We start from the raw sequence: 23,736 nt of genomic DNA on the forward strand, positions 1-23,736 counted from the left end.
TAAAGGGACTCTACTCCAGAGTACTGGACAAAACAGCCTCCAAAAGTGGCTTCATCGTCGCTCCAGTACTTTGCGACTCTATAGTATGTACTCTATGATTTAAAGCGTGGAAATGCGTAGATCAACCTTCTGCTTCAGGAGAGAAAGAAAGAGGTGTTTGCATTTCGGGCATCTTGGAATTTTTTTGATGACGTAGGTCGGTGCCGCGACTTCTATCATCGATTTTCTTGGAAATGGTGTAGTTTATGGAAAAAATGCATTCTACATAAAGTGTTTGAAATTATATCATGAGTTGATTTAAGGTGATTCCAAGTGATCTAGGGAAGGCAACCGCCACCACGTAGCGCTGCTACGTGAGTGAGTCTTCAGGAAGGAATTGTCGTCGCCACTTTGATTTTTATGAAGGAAATCGATCCATAACGTGTAGCCGCATAAATTCTGAGCACAATGATACCAAATTTGTCAAGAATTATTGCAAAAATATACCCGAAAGTACGGGAACGGATTTTACATAGGGTATCGTAATGAGTAAGAGAGAGATAGCGATATGCCGATGTCAGCTGCATGCTGCATGGTTGCCGTTGCGGTTGCCCAATTCCTACTTTTGGGTTGCCCCGTGGATCCCCTGATTGTTTTGATTTCGTTTTCTGAGTTCTCACTCTGCGAATAATTAGACTGCTGACTATCGTATTAGAAATGCAATAGTGGAAATATTCATCCGTGTAAGATGTGTCGTAAAATGTGTCAACTATCGTTTTCGCGACAAGTTTGAACCAGATTTGTGCTAATACCATAAATTATGTAAATTCATTATTTGTTTCATGTTTGTTTCCATCAAGGCGGATAAAGAATGGTGGTCGCATTTCGTACCCTCTGGACGTCACACGGTATCGGGTACATCGGGTACATGGGCTGGCCGAGGCCGGGGGGGCCGACTCAACCTCGGATTGCACGGCATAACCCGTACCCTCCTGACGTCACAACGCTTCAAGATGGCAGCCAAAATCGAAATGCGACCACCATTCTTTATCCGCCTTGTGTTTCCATACAAGTTTAGAGGTTAGCAATGAACAGTTCCTTTGCCCCTTGATGTAGATACATAACAATATTTTTTACATCGGATGTTTGACACTGCAAAAGCAGTGAACCATTACAAAATTGTGATGTCAGGTAATACAGCCTCCCACTACCTTGTTGTTTCGAATTCAGGTGTATCGATGATACTTTGCCAATGGTTTCGTTACAGCACTGAAAACCTAACAAAGAAAGTTACGCAGTCTTTGATTCAACCCTCTTTCTCCTCCCCAATTCTATCTTTCGTAGATGCCTTTACAAGCCTCTGAATGTTTCATAGAGTGCCTGCTTCAAACTTCCATCCCGACTGTGATCTTCCTCATAATGGTCGTAGAACGTCCAAATAGTTGGCCAACTTATTGAGTGCGGAAGAATTATTCCATCCATTAGACCTTGAAAGTAATTGTAAGAACGAGGATGGAAAATCCTCCTTCCCATGTTGAATGCCTGACAACTAACTTACTCAAGTAGCCCGATTGTTGAAACTTTAACTGGCTAAGTCAGCAAGATAAGACAAGATATTGCCCCATCTGCGCTGCGTAATATATCGATTCCCGATTCTTGTTGTGCCGACATAAATGTAAATAATCAGGCTGCTGATCTACCATTCTAACTGAAAGACCTTATAATTGCAGAGTGAAATGACAGGAGTGGATTTTATGTGTATGTGTGATGACACTTAGTGATCACAGGTGTCGCGAAAGGAAAAGTGGAGACAGCTCTGTGACAGAATTCATGTTTCTTGCCATAAGAGATAGGAGTGTAGTGTTGGGATGATCCACTGATCTAGCAATGTGAAATTAGTATTAGGTATGATAAAGCTCAGAAGAACACATTGGTCTGTCCTGTTCTGTCCTCAACATCATGTGATCAAGAGTGTTTTGGGGTCTTTCCAAAGGTCAGTTCGTGTCCTCTCCATGAGAAGAACTTGATTTTGGAAAGGCCTGCTGGCATTACTTTCACTCATCAAAACCATAACTTTTAAAAAGCATTTAATGCTAAGCAGCTACTGGAGGTAAGAAATCACAAGACATCAAAATTCAATCAGAATTGAAAATACCGAAGTAAGTATTTAATTTTACTTTTTTCAGTATTGACTTAACTTAAAATAATTCATGTCGCTAAGTGTACTTACTCCTCACTATCAATCGTAAATTCACTTCCACTAAATTTTGTCTCAATAACTATTTGAATCACGCAGGTCACTATTTCAAGACAAGTTCTGTTATTGGTCCAATCTCAAATTAAATTTGATCGATCTCTCCTGCCGGTTCCGTTTAAAGATTTCAAAATACCTTCGTTTCGTCAACTTAGTAATGGGCACTTTTCCCTACAGAACTGTTACGTTTAGGTTACCAAATTTCTGTTGAATGAGAGGAACAGTTGCACAAGCATAATAACAACAGAAGCGCTATAAAGTTTTGAATTTCTTTCCTTCAGATGTTGGCTTGCATAAATTCTATTTTTACAAAATCATAGGTCAATAAATCAATTCAAGAGACCTGAATAAATCCTGTCTGTGAAAATTTGAATTAAAATTATACCTTAGAAACTGCTTCAGATTAGATTCCTTTTAAATCTCATAAAATGTTTTATCCTCTTTTATGCTTCAAACTTTCTGTTCTTGAATTTCTTAAATTTTCTTTTGGAAGTTAAGTATAAGGGTTCTCAGACGTTCAATTAAAGCAACATACATACTTTTAACATTTCAGTTGGCGGATTCTGAAGATAAGAAGCTTGAGATGAGGTCTGCCGTGCTAAGGAAAAATGCTGTATGGACCTTCAGGCGTTGCCAAATTTCCTTTGATAAAATACAAATTTCCTGGTAAACTTATGAATATCTTCCTTCCAATTTTTCAGATAATTTTGTTCACAATTTAACCTAAAGCCCCTGAAAATTTCAAGGGAGAATATTCATATCTTTCCTCCGAAATAAACATTTTGTAGGAGGAAATCTGGTAACTCTCGAATGTTCATAGGACGTTTTTCCTTGGCACGGCAGAGATGTACTTCACATTCTAGAAGCAAAAGGGAGCATTTCCCTCACTTCCCTCTCTCACAGGGAAGATTGTGGATCAAAGCAAGAAATTTCCTATACCTATAAGTTCCAGGCTACTTGGTTTAACAATACAAGGAAACCCTCTAAGAAAAACATACCTACAATGCATATTAACGTTCCAACATATTCCAGACTTCCCCCTCCTTGCTCTGGACTTGACAGGAAAATTTTATGCATACATTTATATTTTTGAAATTGATAAAAAAAAAACCTTGAGAAAGTAATGACGTTTTAATTTCAAAATTAGTACTTTTAACTATTTTTAATCATTTACATTTTTTATTTTTAAATTCATATGATCCCTGCAAACAGAAGAAATTTCATTCCATCTAAGATTCATATTTTTCTTGCTTTTAATTTTTCTCATGAGGGAAAACGTTTGTCAAATCGTTTACAATTATTATGGAGAAAAGCTCAAGTTAAACTAGATGATCGCAGCAAACAGGTTACTGTAAGAATGGAACTCAGAAAATATATAACTTTTTTAAGTTGCGCAAAACTGGATGGTTTTATCCTGTTTATTCTCAGAGGTCCAGTGGCGAGGCGTGAATGATCGGTTACCGATATCTCCAGATTTGAAGCTATGGTAATGAATCGCTTATTAAAGTATTCGTTGCTAACACCCTGTTTATTGACTCATTTCCATAGGTTTAAAGGGTCGATCAATGGATATATCGCAAAGCACGCCCTGCCACTGCAGAGGTCCATAGTTGTTTTCAATAAAGCTTACCAAAATCTTTAAAAGTGTGAATGAATGAAAACCAGCAAAACTTATCTAATAAAGAAAATAAAAAATTTATTAAGATAATGAGAGAAAATTTACACACATTAAGAGAGACGCTGCCAGACCATTCTAACTATGACTTATTTATTCTAACTTCAAATACTATGATACTCTGATTTCTAACCCTTTAGGATACCTACATGTAACGTTTGAGTTTTAGCGATTAAATTTAAAGAGTAATTTCTAGAACTAAAGAAAGTAAGATAGGTAAGACTAAGGGAGAAAACGATGCTCCTTGTGGCGTCTGAAGAAAATTTGAAGCCAGTCAGTCCCTACTGAGATGTGGAAAATTTCACCGATAGCGACAAGATAGACCCTGCATTTACTCTAAGTCCAATTCCAGTTCTGGAATATGGGAGCACAGGATTGTCTGATTCATATGACTGAGGTGGTCTCTCTGCAAAAGAACATAAGGCATTTCATCAAAATTAAAAACTAAACAGTTTAGAAAATGATTATTGTTAAGTAGCATTTAACGAGCACAAAGACATGGAAGGTAGCCAACAAGACAATCCGATTTGATTGCCACATCCGGAAGTTACAGGGGAGGAGGGGAATGAAAATAACAGGAACCTCCCAGGAGAAGGGAGGGGATTCCCAACAATAATTCACTGATTCTTCGCCTCTCATGAGAATTCTTGGTAGAAAAGGACAATAGAGAACAGAGTGCAATGGCTAAGGCCGAAAAATATCCTTCCATTGAACCGTTTCAAAAGCCTTCTATTATATTTTTTGTTCTTCTGAAAAAGAAACTGACGAAAATATATGATTCAAATTGTTATGAAAATATTTACGATTGTGTTAGAAATTATACAGAATATTTTAAGGAAAACTGTTGGTTCATGTATTCCTTAAAAAATTAATAAAGCATGAGCGGAGGTATAAGCACATTGCATTTGGAGGTGCACAAACAATTTCTACCGTACAGAACTCTTCTTGAACTTATTTTGAATAGACCCGTGTACTTAGCTAAATTTCTCAATACAGTGTGTTACGACCCTCTAGATCTGAGCTACTCATATAGTCTCTGTGATTAATGAACGTGGATTCACTGATTAGCTAATTTTTTCTTTCCTTACCTCCTTGGAGAGAGTTCACCAATTTCAGAGTTGGCATGAGGCGAATTATGAATTTTCTTTCTGAGGGAGGTAGGGGGTCGCAGTGTACTTGCATCAAGGAGGGTCAGTGAGCAAGGGAAGGCACCCACCTGGGGTAGTGGGGAACACCTACAGCTTCAAGGAGAGATCTTCTACATTCTTTGATTTCACATAAAAAATGTTGATAAAATTTTGCAGAATACAAAAATATCGCGTAGATATTTTGCAAAATCCCTTACCTTTTCTGGAGAGCACCCTCTATCTCCAAAGGTCCAAAGGTCACTGGTGCCCACTCTGGTTGGATCAGATCACAAGAATTGGTGTTCATTGAGTTAAACGTACGGTTCTGGCAATATCCTTACAGAGAATCCCAGTAGAGAGTGACAGGATTCACTAAAATTAATGCTGCATCAGTATGATCCTTTGACTTGACATTTGGACACCTCCTGGAAAAGAAACATGCATTCCTGATGAAATGAATGGCAAAGGATGGTTTTTCAGAGCAGAACATTGTATAGAAAATTTCTGTAAAATAAGCCAAGTACCTAAGTAGGCACTCTTAATAATCTACTCGATCGTCCCTCCTTCAACTGCAAAGCTCATATTATCCAGAAATTGAAGGTACCTCTTACCTGTTCAAGCATTCATTTCCTTTCTAAAATTACTTACCGTTAAAGTAATTTCTATTATCGTGTCCATCCTCTCATTCAATGAACCAAATCAAAGTTCGGTCAGAGCATACTTCAATTGGACCGCGTTAAACAGAAAGGAACCAAGCCACATCAGCTATTGCCAAAGTTAACCGGGCCATTTAGTTTTTTACGAGAGGACGTTTGTGTGCATTCCTTTGAAATTTTTAAGGAATTAGCTTCGTACTCTGGAGAAAATCCACTGAAATTTGCACAAAAATCCGCACAACCGTTTTCATGTAAAAATTTAAATTGCCCGCTTAAATTTGGGAATAGCTGATATGGCTTGGTTCCTTTCTGTTTAACGCAGTCCAATTACAATTGACTTAATATTCCAGAGACACTGAAAGTTAGATAAGCAACAGGAAAAATTCACTGAACACACATATATTTTTTAAAAATGCATAAAACTTCCCCTTTGAATTTTTGGGTCAGCCACCGTCCCCTTACAACATAGTCAGTGTCGCGCTATTGCTTCGCTGGAATCCTTGTCAAAAGATTTCAGCCTTTTGAGGTGTGGGGTCGGAAATCTAGCTGTCTTTGCTCATTGGTTTTAATTCATGATTCAAGATACAGGGTCTTTGGTTCGTCTCTGAGAGTGCATAAACATACTCGGAACATACGCGCTTTCATTTACCAACTAATGAGAATTGTTGGCGCAAATATAGTGTTCACCCCAGTCTCCGTATATTTTGCTTGTTCCTCTAAAGTATTTGCGCCTACTGGAATAATAGGGGTTGCGTTTGAAGAAGTAAATAGAGTGTAAGAACTTACCTAAGTTACAGTGCGGTGAGCAGGTCCAGTGCACTCGATTCCGTCCCAAAATCTTGTTAAACACAAGTTCCACTCGCGATTTTTCCACAATGATGGCATTAGAATAACAAGCAAGAAAAAAACGGGAAATTCTATTCCTTAGACGTAAAGGCGGTAGAGTCTTTATCAGATAAACAATTTGAACATTGTATATTGTGCAGGTAAACAGAAGACATAACCTAAAGTTAGGTAAACAAAACAACAACAATCATGGCGGTCACTTTTCTCACGGCCGCTTTTCCTCACCTCAAAATCTGTTACCGTACTCGTAAACTGAACCAATCTCGATGAAAAATACATCAAAAAATAATACAAAAAATTAGCTATAAGTTATGGATCCGATTTTGGAAATCTTCGCAGGGAATTTGAAGTAATAGACGATTTACTGGTCGCTTCAGAAAAACGACTAGTGGTGCTCTCTGCGCGGATACGAGCTGTCCCTAGATCACTTGGTCATGGTCCGTTTTTCATATTTCGAATTCCGGAATTTGCTGACAGGTTGTACCAACCTACGTCACAGATGCAATCCTCAAGATGCAAACAACTCCTTTTTGTTCTCCCAGTGATCAACTGGAGAGAACTTTCCTTTCACTCTGGGCCGTTTAATCTATGTAAAATCTCGTAAAATCTCGATCGCTAGTGAGATTTTCCTCTGTTCTCTTGTAAAAAATCGCTTGAAAGAGCGATTTTTTGTATGTGTGAGTGCGCTCCCATAAGATCTGATGTAACCGCTTATCGTATTAGTGCGTATTTTACAGGGGTTTTTCGAGACTATCGATAGTCGCTGTTCGATACGTCGATACGTCGATTCAATTCTAGACATACCAACCCTTTCCTCCAAAATACCCTGTTCCTTCTGAGTTTCCTTAACTTTGCCTTCTTTAACTCCGTTTCTAAATAAACTGTATTAATTATCTGAAGTTCTTTATATCTTAAAGCTTCAATTTCCAATATGAATTTCCTAACTTTTTCACCATTTTCCTTATAAAACAAAATCAATTTACGTATGTACTTTTTACCCTTGTGTTTAGCGCTTGTTTCTTTTGTGCGTCAGCTTTGATACAATGGCGGATTGTTTACGTTCATTTCATAGTTGAGCATTTTCCAATTTTTTCCTTTAAATCTCTTCGAAAAAGTCCCAAAATGACTTAGCACTCTTCAAATAAGTAATTCACCCCTTCAACTTAACATTGATGGTACTTTGGATGGTTCCACCTTTTGCAGTGAGAGAAACTGAATTGCCGAGTTTCTGAGCTGGCTATGGCTGGCTCCTTGGTTTGTCCGTGTCCTTCGGTTTGATTTGTGATTTGTGCAACTTCCTTAATGGATAATCTTACTTATCAAAATACTCTTTGACTGTGCATGGAGTGTAATTTTGTCTTGAGTCTTGACAGCATTAGCACCATGTGAATCAAAATTTCAATCAACTCCATTTTTGCCGCAGGGTAGGGATCCTTTAGCTATCCTACCGCTATCAGAGTGCTGTCGAGAAACTAATCACAACTGTCGGTATGTTCTGTTGAGCAGTTATGTAAATATAAAACGGTTGTATTTGTTAGTCAATTTCTTTTGTATGTGAACAATAACTGAATGTCCAGAATTCCAAACATCTGACTGTATCTCAAGTATATGTCGGAAATATTTATCAAGGTCAGAGTTTGTGAATCCTTGGCAGCAGTTAATGAATTTCCCCTAAGTAACAACTTCGCTCAACAAAGTTTGGTAAGTAAGTACAGCTCAGATCCACCATCGTACACATATAATTACATATTAGTTTAAAATCAGTGCGAGTAATGTTTTGAGGGTAAAGTGTTCTCTATTCTCCAACATTTATTAGCATGGGTGCGAATAGCGCGGAGGCTGAGAGGTACTTGTTATTTTTCTAGATTTTTCAGATTTGCAATTTTTGTGGAATACTTACTGTGACTTTGGCACACATTCTAAAATTATCAAGAAATTCCACAAAAGTTTGATCAGCGCGTTGTGCTGACCTTCTTGCGAGAACCTAGCCCGAAGCTGAAAATTGCAGAGGCATGAAACAATGTTCACTTTGGTTTGTGAGATTTTCTTATAAACTTGGCATCCTCATATTTGTCCGACTTTTACCAAAATAATCTTGAAATTATCTCTCCCATCACCACATAGCAACAAATTAGCATAAACATTCTTGATAAGAGGTGGCATAGTATCCAGAGACCCCTGAGAGTTTTGTATTAAATACTAATGATGCTCCTCTGGCAGAATTAAAAATTGACCATTCTAAACTACATACTCATATCAACAGCTCTTGCTGACAACAACCTGCTACCTTCATCAACTTAATCTAAAGTTTAGAATAATAGATAAGCCGCCAACTAGTGTACTATCATTTCCATGCAAACAGTCAACCTTGTATTTATTGAGGAATGATAAATACAGTTTTTACTATGCCTTAGTTTATTGCCTTATTAGTCCAGGCGCCTGGTAAGTCTACCTGGAATTTTGGGTACACAGCGATTTTTTTGGCTTACTTTATGTTTTTTGGGTCGCTGAATCCGAATCTGAAGTTTCCGCAGGCGTATCTGGTGAGCATTTTCCGCTATTTTGAAAAAATGGCCTAAAAAGGCCTTTTTTTGCGGTTTTTTTGATATAGCGGCTACGGATGAAGAAAAGTCCCGGATTTAGCTAATGTTTTGAATAGCTGACAAAATTTGGAAGAAAATGGTATATAAATATGCTAGGTTTGCTTAAAAATTGAGGAAGATACAGCATCGTGAACATCGCGCCTATTCACGTTTTCGCGGCGCACCCGTCAACGCGCGATCCGGCTCACCGCGGTCAGCCAAGTTCCGAAGCGTTCTAAAGTTCCGAAATCCGAGGTTCCTCAATTTTTGAGCAAACCTAGCATATTTATATACCATTTTCTTCCAAATTTTGTCAGCTATTCAAAACATTAGCTAAATCCGGGACTTTTCCTCATCCGTAGCCGCTATATCAAAAAAACCGCAAAAAAAAGGCCTTTTTAGGCCATTTTTTCAAAATAGCGGAAAATGCTCACCAGATACGCCTGCGGAAACTTCAGATTCGGATTCAGCGACCCAAAAAACATAAAGTAAGCCAAAAAAATCGCTGTGTACCCAAAATTCCAGGTAGCCTCATTTTTAGCTACCAGGCGCCTGGACTATATTTGGAGTCAGGAAATAAAAATAATTGCTTCATTGTTTGCATTTTTATTGGCCAACTAAGTTCACAGTGGAACTTTCGTCTACTTGGTGTTAATGAAGGTAAATATTTATTCTTCTCTTATTTGGATGAGAATTACCTAGGTACATCAAATAGGTATGACATACTGTGACACTGGGTGCCGCTACTAGGTACTCTACTTATATTTCAACGATACTGGAAAAATTCATAAGGGTCATTCCACGTCAACTGTACCAGGCTCGGAACCCGACCCCCTCCGATTTGGCTGAAAATTGGTATACGGGGTCTTTACATCATTATAAGAAACTAATTTGAAGGGTTTTCCCATCTGACGCCCCGTTCGCGAGATATCGACCCCAAAGATGGGGTGAATTCTAGCGATATTCAAAAACGCCCGTTTTAGCGATTCTCATTTTCTCGACTTCCCTCTCTTTGACTCTCCATAGCGAGACTCTGTATCAATCCATCATACTTTGAAAGAGTATTACTAGACCAGTTTTTCATGCAGATTCTGGATATGCCATCGAAATTTAGCTAAAAATTATTCTAATGGCCGTAATTTAGGGTTTTTTAAAATTTACGATTTTTTCGCCATTCAATGTTCAAACTGAGAACTCGAAAAAACTGTCTCTCAGATTTTCGATTTTTTTTTTTTTTACTTCAAGCTTAGGATGTATACTTTCGGTTCACATACTTTTTTCAATGGAACTCGGACGGTTAAGGGCCTAAAAAAATTCAAATAGGCCAAAAAAGGTCAAAAATGGTAAAAAAAAGACGAGTTTTTACATGTTAATCCAAATCTTTCGATAGTAAACTCTTCAATTATCGATATTTTTTCCCTTTTTACCCTCTAATATGTATAAAATTAGACTTGCAACGCTTCCCATACATTCACCGATCGATTAACGGCCTGAGGGAAACCGGAAACCGACCGAAAATCCTCGAAATTTACGCAAAAAGGCGATTTTTCACATCGTAAACGATGCATTCCATGGATTGTAACTGCAATTTCCAATTTTCTCTATCTATTTCAACCTTAAGGTATATGATTACGAGTAATAAACACTTACTAACGTGCATCGATGGGGCACAGATCTAAACGGAAATTAAAACCGGGCCGGAAATGCTCAAAAATGGACCCTGGTAAAAAAGATGACTACGCTGCGACTATGCTGCGAATACATAGCATAGCCGTGTGCATATGTAAGAAGTCGCAGTGTAGTCACATGGTTGTCAAGGGTAGTCATCAGTAGGCGCAGTGTATTCGCAAGGTAGTTGCAAGGTGGTCACCAGTTAGTAGTCGCCATGAATGTGTAGTTGCAGAGCAATAGTGGGTATCCACAAGCATAGGTGCATATGTTTATGTACCTACCTTTACCCGCTAGACATGTGACTACACAACTCTGGGACACTTAGTTGTGCAACTACATATTGACATCACCTTTACATTATGCCTCAGACTATGATTTAATTACAGCATACCGATGGTGAAACTGCCACACCAGCCAGATAGCACCCAATGTTCTGAGAATATTCCAACAATGTTCCTACATTTTGAGCAGCATTTTAATAATCAGAGAATATTCTGTATCAGCAGCTAAACTCAGAATATTCTCAGAATGTTCATCATCTTCCACTACGCATGTGTAGGAGAATCCTCCAGCTACATTTGCATCATGCAAGGTAACAACGGATGACATATGTTATGCGAACATGCTCAATAAAATAGAAAATGAACAAAAACCACTCACCAACTTGCTCGAATTAGTAATCCACTGGGTCAGGAAAATCCACTTGACAACAATTAATCCAAATTTCCAATTAGAACTGGTGTAAGTACACAGAGAAACACTTGAAAACACTATGGGTGCATTGTAAAAAAAATCTTAAGCACTCTTTAGCGTAAGTGAAAAATTAGCACCATGATTTAATAGCTGATCAATACAGAACAGCACTCTCAGAAAAGCACTGACACAACACCATTTTTCAGTTTATTTTTACTTCTAGGAGAAAAATGCATTTTTCAAAAGATCCGACATCATCGGCCATCGCTCGTCAGCAATGAATGAGATAAAAATAAAGCTTAAATAATTTCACAATTTACTCCGATCATTGATGATATTAAGGTAGCCATTGATTCTCTACCCGACGTCCTTATCACACATAACAAGGAAGGTCAAGAGCACAGAGCAAATGGCACTAAGCAGCGCGATGCACATGTGATATCGCAAGTTCCGGAAGTGTCGATCTGCAAAAATACAAAGCGAGAAACAGATCATCATATTGATCCACCTACAATTAATGACCGTCAATAGAGACAGACATTCAAATACGTTATAATAAATAAGCCACCGTTTGTTAACAGAACAAAGTTTTCGTGAGAGTAAGACCCTTCCGTCTGGAGGGACGAGGACCTTCCTTGGACCTTTCCTTCCGAGAAACGCTTAAAAATTGACCACTTGACTACTTACAGGTCTGAGCTGCTGAATGAATTACATAACACCAGTCAATAAAATTTTAAACTCACGCCCTCACCGTCGAATGTTGACGGATGACCTGATCTATCGCTGAATATACATAAGTAGGATGAGAAGTTGGCACATCTGAAAAGCAGAGCGGTCATTTTTGTTTCAGCTCTGGTAGTATTTTAAAATTTAACAACTATCTGTTGCCCTTAAAAGGGATGAAATAAGTGCAACACCAGCGCACCACTGCAAATGTGCGATTTGTCAAATTTCTAGGGATGAGGTGTTTCAAGTTTTCGCTAATAAATTAGCCAGCCAATTCAAGAAAATGACAGAGGATACGCAGTGAGGATGCCTTTCTATAAGTCAGTATATTGAACGGACGGGTGAAAGAGCTGTTGTCTCACAGTAGCTAGGTAACAGTCGGCAAACTATTTGGGCAAGAAGAGAGTTCTCAATTTTTAATTTGAATACTTGGAATCAATAGATGCCATTAGACTGAATTGAAGTACGCAAGGGTGTGATGATGAAAAATTACTTACTGATTGTGCCAATTTTTGAGTAAAAGGACTAAAAGGAAAAAGGTAGAACCAGTAGAGCTCTTTTGAACAAATGTATTAATATCATAGAGTACAATAGAGTCGCAAAGTACTGGAGCGGCGATGAAGCCAATCCATGAACAGGCGTTTCCGAGCCGCGTGTGCTCCGAAAATAGTGAACCATTTGCGAACCCAACGGCATTTTGTAACACGGCGGCTTATGGAGAAATCAAGAACTGCTTGTGTTTTTTAGGTATTTCATAATTCAATCAGCATTAATTTTTGCAAATTTTGCTATTTAAAGGTAGTCAAAGCCATAATGAATCCATTGATGTATATTACTCCTGGATAATATTCATATTGGGATTTAATTTCTGACTTATACCAAGTGTGAACCAACCGGCATTTCTTATCACGGCGGCTTACGGGAAAAGCAACGACTGTCCGTGTTTTTTCGACATTTTTTAATTTCATCGATATTAATTTGTGCAAATTTTGCTATAATTAGATAGTCAAAGTCATAATGAATCCATTGATGTATATTACTCCTGGATAAAATTCATATAGGAATTTAATTTCTGACTTAACTACCAAGTTGTGAACCAACCGGCATTTTTTAACACGGTGGCTTATGGAGAAATCAACGACTGCTTGTGTTTTTTCGACTTTTTTAAATTCCATCTATATTAATTTATGCAAATTTTGCTATAAATAGATATTCAAAGCCATAACGAATCCATTAATGTATGTTACTCCTGGGTAATATTCATATATGGACTCAATTTCAGACTTATTACCGGCCTACTTATTTTAGCTGGTTCAGTGTGTGTCTAGCCGACGAACGGAGCCGAGTCGGGACCGTCGGGAGTGGGGAGCGCTGAGCGCGAGTCTCTGCGTATGCGTCATCGCTAGTCGCCGCACACTAGTCTCCGGAGAACTGGACAAAACAGCCTCGAAAAGTGACTTCATCGGCGATCCAGTACTTTGCGACTCTATTGTACTCTATGATTAATATAAACAAAACATAACATAACCTAACACTTGTCAAGGTGTTCCTGGAATAATCGTTCCTTGCCGATACTTCAAGGGACGTATATATTTATCAAAAGAATTATCAAAGAGAATTATCAGCAGAATAATTCAAAGCAGGGATTGAAGTACAAAAACTGGCATTCTTAAATGCTTTTAGAGGCTGATTTTCATTTTCATACGAAACCGGATGAAAAGTCAACAGTTGGAACGGTCCACCGCCCAACTATCCGGTATCCAACTTGGAACACTAAATTCAAATTCATTTCAAATTTCAATTCACCAAGCCATAGAATAAAGAGACTAACGTCAACAGAAGCGAAAGCCCCCGCCATTTTCATGTCAACGAAGCATACCGTAAGGAGGCTGTTTCAATAAGTACTGTTTACGTTTGGGGTTTTGGAGAGGTCGAATAATAACGGATACATACGTTTTAAGGAATTGTAAGAGTTTTCTTTTAACTTATTTATCGTTAAACCGAAGAAGTACTGTAAATTCGCTTAAAATTTAATGTTTTTTTCCACTTTTATATTTGTAGGTAACCTCGAAATTGGTTTCAATCTGCGCAGAAAAATGTTAACATTGGTTCTTACGGAGCTTTCGCTTCTGTTGACGTAGTCTATTTATTCTATGACCAAGCCGACCCGACCCGTACGCAACGGTTACGGTCGACCATGCCGTTACTTTGAAAATGAAATAATTTAATCCAATATTTGATCTCCTTAGTTGTTTTCGTGATTCGTATCATCGGCATCCACCTCACTGTACCTAACTTCATCAAACACAGGTAAATACTCTCCCTTCTCCTTCCACCTTTAAACTCGGGACGACGGACACACGAATGAGCCTGTCGCCGATTGTTAAGCAACTGATAAAGTAACTTGAGTTGAATTTGCTTTCCCGATTTACGATTCAGTCGATTTAGGTATTCTAACTAGCAAGGTAATTGTGAATTCTATTTTCTTTGTCTGTGTATGCATTTACTACCATGTGCTATTCCTAACTGCAGTTGCGGGCTCTATTTCAAGTCGAAAAATTTTCTTGCACCCACTTCATCTCCTGTAGGACATCTGGCAGTTATCTAATTTTAATAATATCTAGTACCACTAGAGTTGAAATAAGTATGAACCCCTCAACATTTCAGATGTGCCAACTTCCCATCCTATGTATATTCAGCGACAGATCAGGTCATCTGTCAACATTCGACGGTGAGGGCATGAGTTTAAAATTTTATTGACTGGTGTTATGTAATCATTCAGCAGCTCAGACCTGTAAGTAGTCAAGTGGTCAATTTTTAAGCGTTTCTCGGAAGGAAAGGTCCAAGGAAGGTCCTCGTCCCTCCAGACGGAAGGGTCTTACTCTCACGAAAACTTTGTTCTGTTAACAAACGGTGGCTTATTTATTATAACGTATTTGAATGTCTGTCTCTATTGACGGTCATTAATTGTAGGTGGATCAATATGATGATCTGTTTCTCGCTTTGTATTTTTGCAGATCGACACTTCCGGAACTTGCGATATCACATGTGCATCGCGCTGCTTAGTGCCATTTGCTCTGTGCTCTTGACCTTCCTTGTTATGTGTGATAAGGACGTCGGGTAGAGAATCAATGGCTACCTTAATATCATCAATGATCGGAGTAAATTGTGAAATTATTTAAGCTTTATTTTTATCTCATTCATTGCTGACGAGCGATGGCCGATGATGTCGGATCTTTTGAAAAATGCATTTTTCTCCTAGAAGTAAAAATAAACTGAAAAATGGTGTTGTGTCAGTGCTTTTCTGAGAGTGCTGTTCTGTATTGATCAGCTATTAAATCATGGTGCTAATTTTTCACTTACGCGAAAGAGTGCTTAAGATTTTTTTTACAATGCACCCATAGTGTTTTCAAGTGTTTCTCTGTGTACTTACACCAGTTCTAATTGGAAATTTGGATTAATTGTTGTCAAGTGGATTTTCCTGACCCAGTGGATTACTGATTCGAGCAAGTTGGTGAGTGGTTTTTGTTCATTTTCTATTTTATTGAGCATGTTTGCATGGCATATGCACTCCACAAGTTGGGTAGTCGCCAAGACAACCCCTGTGATTAGGAGGGTACGTAGTGGGAACACCCACAGGTAGTTGCACGGCTACATCTAGGTAGTCGCACAGCTACATCCAGGTAGTCGCACGGCCACATCTAGGTAGTCGCACGACTACATCTAGGTAGTCGCACGGCTACCTACACTGGTTCCATTTATGTACCCTCCTAGTCGCAGGGGTAGTCGTCTTTTTTACCAGGGGACGGCGAAAAACGATTCATTACACGGGAACCGATGCATCTCCTGAATAGTCACTGAAATTTTAATATTTTCTCTTTACTTCAACCTTATGGTGTAATCTTTCGAGTACTTAACACTAATAAAAGTGCATCGATGTGCTACGGAGCTAAACGGAAATGGAAACCGGCCGGAAATGGTCAAAAAAGGCGGGGTTTCCCCACCGTAATCCGAGCATCTCATGAATAGTCATTGCAATTTTCATTTCTGTTTCTCTTCTTCGAACTCAAGGTGTACTTTTGAAAAGCTTGCATTACACATTATCCATTTATTGGTAAAATATCTAAAAAAAAAAACCGAATTAGAAATAAACCGAAAATTCAAAAAAAAAAAAAAAAAAAAAAAGGAGATAAATGACGTCGAATAAGTGGAGTTGATTTGAATCGATGATATGATTTAAAGGAGCCGATGCTTGCATCATAAAAATCGACGATTATAAACTTGACTATGGAAAAATATGATGCACTTCATCGATCCTTTGGGGGACCTTTCTAAAGGTAAAGGCAGCCTGACACTCCTTTCAAAAAAGTTAGAAGCCAAGATAAGTAACTAGCTAAGAATTACACCCCTACGGCTTCTGAATAGAGGCGATGAAGAACGGCCAGCCCTAACTTTTTTTTTTTTTTCTCGCGTGGAGGAGGTTGAGGGGAATCCATCGGCGGACGATGTTTAAATTAGGGACCAAGTGTGTCTTAGACTTCGACTTGACTGAGAATTCCAGCAATAGTTACAATAAAATGAGGAAGATAGTTCGAATAAGAAATGGAGGTTTGACTTGGACCTGATTTACGGACAGGAAGAAAATATCATTCATTAATATTGACAATAAATATTGCAAAAAAGTAAAAGCTAAAATTTGAAAAAGGGTGAGACATCACGCTGCCTTTCCATACACTCGTATAATTTATTTGTTGGAAAACTCAGAATCCCAAATTTGAAGAGCGGATTCAAACCAAAGAAAAAGCGACGATACAAATGAAGTAGAGCAAAGAACAAAACCATCATTAATATATCATTAATATAAACTTCGAAGGATTCAGACTTTCAGCGATTCTACCTTTTTCTATTTCACTCGAGAGGTTGCCAGATTGTGCGATAAATTTGAATATTTTACATGGATTTGAGTTGAGAAAAGTGCTAAAAAAGCAACTAATCTGGCAACAATAGAGTCCGGGAGGGACGATAGACTGCCTTCCTGGGAAAACCCATGATTTAGCCGGAAATGTCATTAAAACAACTGATTCCGTTTGAAGCATCAATTGTACACTAGGGGAAAGCTATTTTGAAATAATAATTGTAAATGGACACAGATGCTACAGAGAGGGAAAAAGGGAAGGGAAAGGGAATGAAATGAGGATATGATTACTAATATGCAATGAACAAAAACATCAGAGAAATTTATATGCGATGAAAGTTTAAGAAAAAAACACGAGTGGGCTCATTGCGATTCGGAACTCAAACTACCTATATTATCGTTGAGCAGTTTTTAGACCCCTACGCCACCGATAATCTTCTTAAGAGGTAAAGATGAACTTTTGCTACTTCAGTAAGTCAAATCGCGGAAGTAGATCCATGGATTGTCTTTTTCCGCCACCCGATGGGATGACGTCCCAATCAAATGTGTTTTTGAAGAAATGATCGATCCCCATCATAGCTTCATCTCCACACATCTATTCATGTGCAAATGATGGCACGCTCCGGCAACAAGGTTCTGTGGCGAAATTATTTTTGCCTCCAGAGTCTCCAAAATGTATACATCTTAGTGATCACATGTCCAATGACTGAGAAAAATCCAGGGGGCGCAGCCCCTTGGCTGGCCGTGACGGACGCGCTTAGCGCGTCCAGAACGGCTAGTAAAACCATAACAACCAGAGTTCCAGAAAAGAAAGAGGAACCTAAGGTCTTGACTTGACCTGACCGCATCACTGGAGGCCGTACTTGACCACTGAGTTCAATCAAAAGAGAAGGAAGAGGCTGACCCCGGGGGCAGTTACTCTGAGTCACCTTCTCTTTGTTATAGCTCAGGAGAGAAAAGATTAGAGAAACTGAAATATCAATCTACGGAGTGGATTATATCAATCTAAAGGAGTGTCAGGCTGCCTTTACCTTTAGAAAGGTCCCCCAAAGGATCGATGAAGTGCATCATATTTTTCCATAGTCAAGTTTATAATCGTCGATTTTTATGATGCAAGCATCGGCTCCTTTAAATCATATCATCGATTCAAATCAACTCCACTTATTCGACGTCATTTATCTCCTTTTTTTTCTTTTTTTTTTTTTGAATTTTCGGTTTATTTCTAATTCGGTTTTTTTTTTAGATATTTTACCAATAAATGGATAATGTGTAATGCAAGCTTTTCAAAAGTACACCTTGAGTTCGAAGAAGAGAAACAGAAATGAAAATTGCAATGACTATTCATGAGATGCTCGGATTACGGTGGGGAAACCCCGCCTTTTTTGACCATTTCCGGCCGGTTTCCATTTCCGTTTAGCTCCGTAACACATCGATGCACTTTTATTAGTGTTAAGTACTCGAAAGATTACACCATAAGGTTGAAGTAAAGAGAAAATATTAAAATTTCAGTGACTATTCAGGAGATGCATCGGTTCCCGTGTAATGAATCGTTTTTCGCCGTCATTTTTGAGCATTTCCGGCCGGTTTTAATTTCCGTTTAGATCCGTGCCCCATCGATGCACGTTAGTAAGTGTTTATTACTCGTAATCATATACCTTAAGGTTGAAATAGATAGAGAAAATTGGAAATTGCAGTTACAATCCATGGAATGCATCGTTTACGATGTGAAAAATCGCCTTTTTGCGTAAATTTCGAGGATTTTCGGTCGGTTTCCGGTTTCCCTCAGGCCGTTAATCGATCGGTGAATGTATGGGAAGCGTTGCAAGTCTAATTTTATACATATTAGAGGGTAAAAAGGGAAAAAATATCGATAATTGAAGAGTTTACTATCGAAAGATTTGGATTAACATGTAAAAACTCGTCTTTTTTTTACCATTTTTGACCTTTTTTGGCCTATTTGAATTTTTTTAGGCCCTTAACCGTCCGAGTTCCATTGAAAAAAGTATGTGAACCGAAAGTATACATCCTAAGCTTGAAGTAAAAAAAAAAAAAATCGAAAATCTGAGAGACAGTTTTTTCGAGTTCTCAGTTTGAACATTGAATGGCGAAAAAATCGTAAATTTTAAAAAACCCTAAATTACGGCCATTAGAATAATTTTTAGCTAAATTTCGATGGCATATCCAGAATCTGCATGAAAAACTGGTCTAGTAATACTCTTTCAAAGTATGATGGATTGATACAGAGTCTCGCTATGGAGAGTCAAAGAGAGGGAAGTCGAGAAAATGAGAATCGCTAAAACGGGCGTTTTTGAATATCGCTAGAATTCACCCCATCTTTGGGGGTCGATATCTCGCGAACGGGGCGTCAGATGGGAAAACCCTTCAAATTAGTTTCTTATAATGATGTAAAGACCCCGTATACCAATTTTCAGCCAAATCGGAGGGGGTCGGGTTCCGAGCCTGGTACAGTTGACGTGGAATGACCCATAACTCAGGTAAGGGCGTTATCTTGCAAGCTACAGAGCTAGTAATTAGTCATATTTCGATCCTTTGAGATTCTTTCATCATTCAGAAATAAAAAACTAAATTCAGCTGGAACAGGCACATTTCTAGGAAGGAATGTGACAGATCATTTATATCTAATTTATATCTCATCGTCATCTCACTTATCAAACAATGCTTCTCGTCCTCATCTTGTTCTAATCTTGTTGAGAGCAGGCGAAGATTTGAAATGCGCGCTACAGATTCGGATTCGGTAGTCGCCTGGCAAAAGTGGTACCCGCCTGACGTCACAAAACTTCAAGATGGCAACAAAACTCAAACTGGGACAATAATCAAAGAAAAGGACTGTGGTGGTTACAAAGGAATACCTAAATGATCATTCATTTTTTCGAACCCTTATAATTTAAAAAAATTAATTTGAAGTGAAGTACGTATTTGGAGACTTTACACTTTACTGGGAGAACATCCAATGCCCAGCATGAGCATTGGAAACGTCATTCGTGAACTCAAAATGACCGACTTGTTTTTCTCTTAGATATGGGTCCCGCAGTCCGCTCCATCCGTTTTCGACTATAAAGGTTCCACCAGATCGACCTGGTTCTATTTTCGACCAGAGAGTATAGAAGGTACTAACCTTCTATGCTCTCTGTTTTGGACCAAAAATTAACGCAAGGCTAGATTTAGGCTCAATCGATTGCACTTATGAAAACTGGCCTGGTTACACACTCAAAGAGCCTCGCTAAGTTTAGCCCGTTTTTTTGGATACCCGAGTTGGTCAACAGGACAATAGGCTCAAACGAAAGCTTATGGTAAAACCCGTGTCCCGCGATCAAATGAACCCATCGAATATCGAATACTCATCAAATGCAAGATGGCGGGTTCATCAACATTTGACGGCCCGCTAACATTTGATAGCGGACTTGCGCGAAAACCTGTCGCCATCTTGCATTTGATGAGTATTTGATAAGTTCATTTAATCGTGGGACGCGGGCTTGAGGCATACTTCCGGGCAAAGTTTCAACTTGAAGCATACAGTACATAGAGGCGTAATGTAAATGGGAGAGCTGGCGCCATGTTCTGCTCGACGAGTTCCGAGCCCGGTGTGCGCCGAGTTCGGGTCACTTTTTCGATACATGATCGATCCAAAATGGCGGCGTGGAATACGTGGTGATTCCTATCGTCTTTGTTAACATCGGATGGCCGGATACCCATGTATCGCAAACAATCGATCAGGTATCGAAAAAGTGACCCGGCGTCACACAAGAGTCTCGGAATTCGGGACCTGGAAAATGCTTAAAAGTGGCGCCAGCTCTCCCACTTGCATTACGACCAGAGTTGCTAAAAGCATCGAATGAAATTTCATGAAAGGACCCCGCACGGTTCTTATGGAAAATTGCCCTCGGTCAAATGCGTTGAAACTTCAGTATGTTGTGCAGCATGTCATCATGAACAAAAGTTCCAATAGGCCAAACAAGATCCCATGTGCGGTTTTCGAGATATTCGTCGTTTTATGTGCGTAAACGGAGGTTTCGCGCGCTCCCGCCGGAAGCCATACCAGTGTGCGGCGCCGCTCGTGCCCTTCCCTCCCAGTCACTCTCCGCTGCCCCGCCGCCCATACCTTGGCTCCTCTATCGCTCCAACTACGACGCTCACGAGGCTGCGCCCATCATTACCGGACCGCGCCCGCACGCCGTCTTCTTACGCGGCCTCTTCTTCGGCCATGTCGCCTCTTTTTCTCATCGATCCTTTCTCTAAGTCTTCAAAAACGTTTAAGAAGTCCATTTTTACTAAACATGATAATGCTAATAACACAAATAATACAAAAAGAGAGGAAAAACAAATGATAATTCATGCGAAAGTACGTAGGAGAGTTGGAATGCCTATAAGAGACGTTAAATAAAACAAACTTTTTTTTATTTTCCTCCCTCTTCCTTTCTTTCTTTTTTTTCTTCATTTTTCTCATGTGGAAGCAGTGAAAGTAACTTCTGTTGGAAGATGATGTTGATGTTTTTTCTTTTTTTTTCTTTCTTTCAATAATGACGTGGCGGAAGTTGAAGGTAATTAGTCGGCTGAAGATGCCCAAGTAGGAATTAAGTTTGCTTTAGTCTTGACTTAGCTGAACCGCACCAATGGAGGAGGAGAGAGGGATCATTAATAACTGAACTCTAGGAAGAGAGATGTCCATTTAGGCGTAAATGGTCACATTTTAAGTCGCTCCAACTTGTAGCACCACCTTATCAGCCATCTTATTATCTGCTGATCGTATCCTCTAATCAGATCGTACATCCAAGACAAACTCCATAGAGATGATGAAAAAGAGTTGCAGGTCGACCGTAACATTCATGCGCGTACGCGGCTTTTTGTGAGTATGAGTTTTCTCCAGGTTCCATAAAAAAGACATTAAAGATGCGGCTGGAAGACCATTGCAAGAAAATCCCTAAGTAACTTTCGATGGTCGAGGGTTCTGATCGCCGATCGTAAACTCGTACTCGCAAAAAAGCCGCGTAAGCGCATGAATGTTACGATCGACCTGCAACTCTTTTTCATCATCTCTTTGGAGTTTGTCTTGGATGTACGATCTGATTAGAGGATACGATCAGCAGATAATAAGATGGCTGATAAGGTGGTGCTGCAAGTTGGAGCGACTTAAAATGTGACCATTTACGCCTAAATGGACATCTCTCTTCCTTGAGTTCAGTTATTAATGATCCCTCTCTCCTCCTCCATCGGTGCGGTTCAGCTAAGTCAAGACTAAAGCAAACTTAATTCCTACTTGGGCATCGTCAGCCGACTAATTACCTTCAACCTCCGTCACGTCATTATTGAAAGAAAGAAAAAAAAAAAAGAAAAAACATCAACATCATCTTCCAACAGAAAGTTACTTTCACTGCTTCCACATGAGAAAAATGAAGAAAAAAAGAAAGAAAGGAAGAGGGAGGAAAATAAAAAAAAGTTTGTTTTATTTAACGTCTCTTATAGGCATTCCAACTCTCCTACGTACTTTCGCATGGATTATCATTTGTTTTTCCTTTCTTTTTGTATTATTTGTGTTATTAGCATTATCATGTTTAGTAAAAATGGACTTCTTAAACGTTTTTGAAGACTTAGAGAAAGGATCGATGAGAAGAAGAGGCGACATGGCCGAAGAAGAGGCCGCGTAAGAAGACGGCGTGCGGGCGCGGTCCGGTAATGATGGGCGCAGCCTCGTGAGCGTCGTAGTTGGAGCGATAGAGGAGCCAAGGTATGGGCGGCGGGGCAGCGGAGAGTGACTGGGAGGGAAGGGCAGGAGCGGCGCCGCACAAAGGTATGGCTTCCGGCGGGAGCGCGCGAAACCTCCGTTTACGCACATAAAACGACGAATATCTCGAAAACCGCACATGGGATCTTGTTTGGCCTATTGGAACTTTTGTTCATGATGACATGCTGCACAACATACTGAAGTTTCAACGCATTTGACCGAGGGCAATTTTCCATAAGAACCGTGCGGGGTCCTTTCACAAGAAATTTCATGAAAGGAAAAGTATCGTTTTCAGCCTTTTCCGGCCCCACCTGGATTAGACTGGTAGACCTGGTAGACTCTGTGCCAAATATTAGACCGAACGGAGCCCATGCAAGGGCGCAGCAGCGCCTCAAACCCAAAATCCTGGAATCGAAAAATAATTATTTTCGTCGACTTTTTCGACTGTTATCACTCTTCCAGCAGATGATTTCGATGTATTTTTTTTGCGTACTTTCCGTTTCTAGCCTTTTTAAAGGCCTCCAATAAATTTTAAGGGACCTTATGGCCCATTGTTGCCATTTTTGGCCCATTTTTAGGGTTTTTTCCCATTTAACACATTCAAAACTTAATTTAATCCAAAAACTGTGTACACTTTTGAAAAGTACGTAAAAAAATGAATAAAAAATGTTCAGTAAAATTTTTTCCTACGTTGCCAAATTTCCGAGAAAATTGGTCCCAAAGTGTCAAAAACGGCAAAAAATCGATAAATCGCCGCGCCTAAGGTTCAAGAGAGGGGAGTACAACTTTCATATTGTACCAGGTAACAGCTCTTATCCATCCATACAACATATTAAAATATCATAGTTGTGCCTGAATTCCCACGATGTGAA

General features: G+C 39.2%; 1 long non-coding RNA gene across 1 annotated transcript; it reads right to left on the bottom strand.

The window, feature by feature from the left end:
• Positions 1-1,046: 1,046 nt before the first annotated feature.
• Positions 1,047-6,765, bottom strand: LOC140224552 (uncharacterized). Its single transcript, XR_011899831.1, has 3 exons — positions 6,478-6,765; positions 5,254-5,460; positions 1,047-4,314 (listed from the first exon to the last, which is right to left on the bottom strand). It is a non-coding gene; the product is annotated as an uncharacterized lncRNA (long non-coding RNA).
• Between the last annotated feature and the right edge of the window lie 16,971 nt (positions 6,766-23,736).

This window comes from Bemisia tabaci, chromosome 1, assembly GCF_918797505.1.
Source record: "Bemisia tabaci chromosome 1, PGI_BMITA_v3".
Taxonomy (NCBI): Eukaryota; Metazoa; Arthropoda; class Insecta; order Hemiptera; family Aleyrodidae; genus Bemisia; species Bemisia tabaci.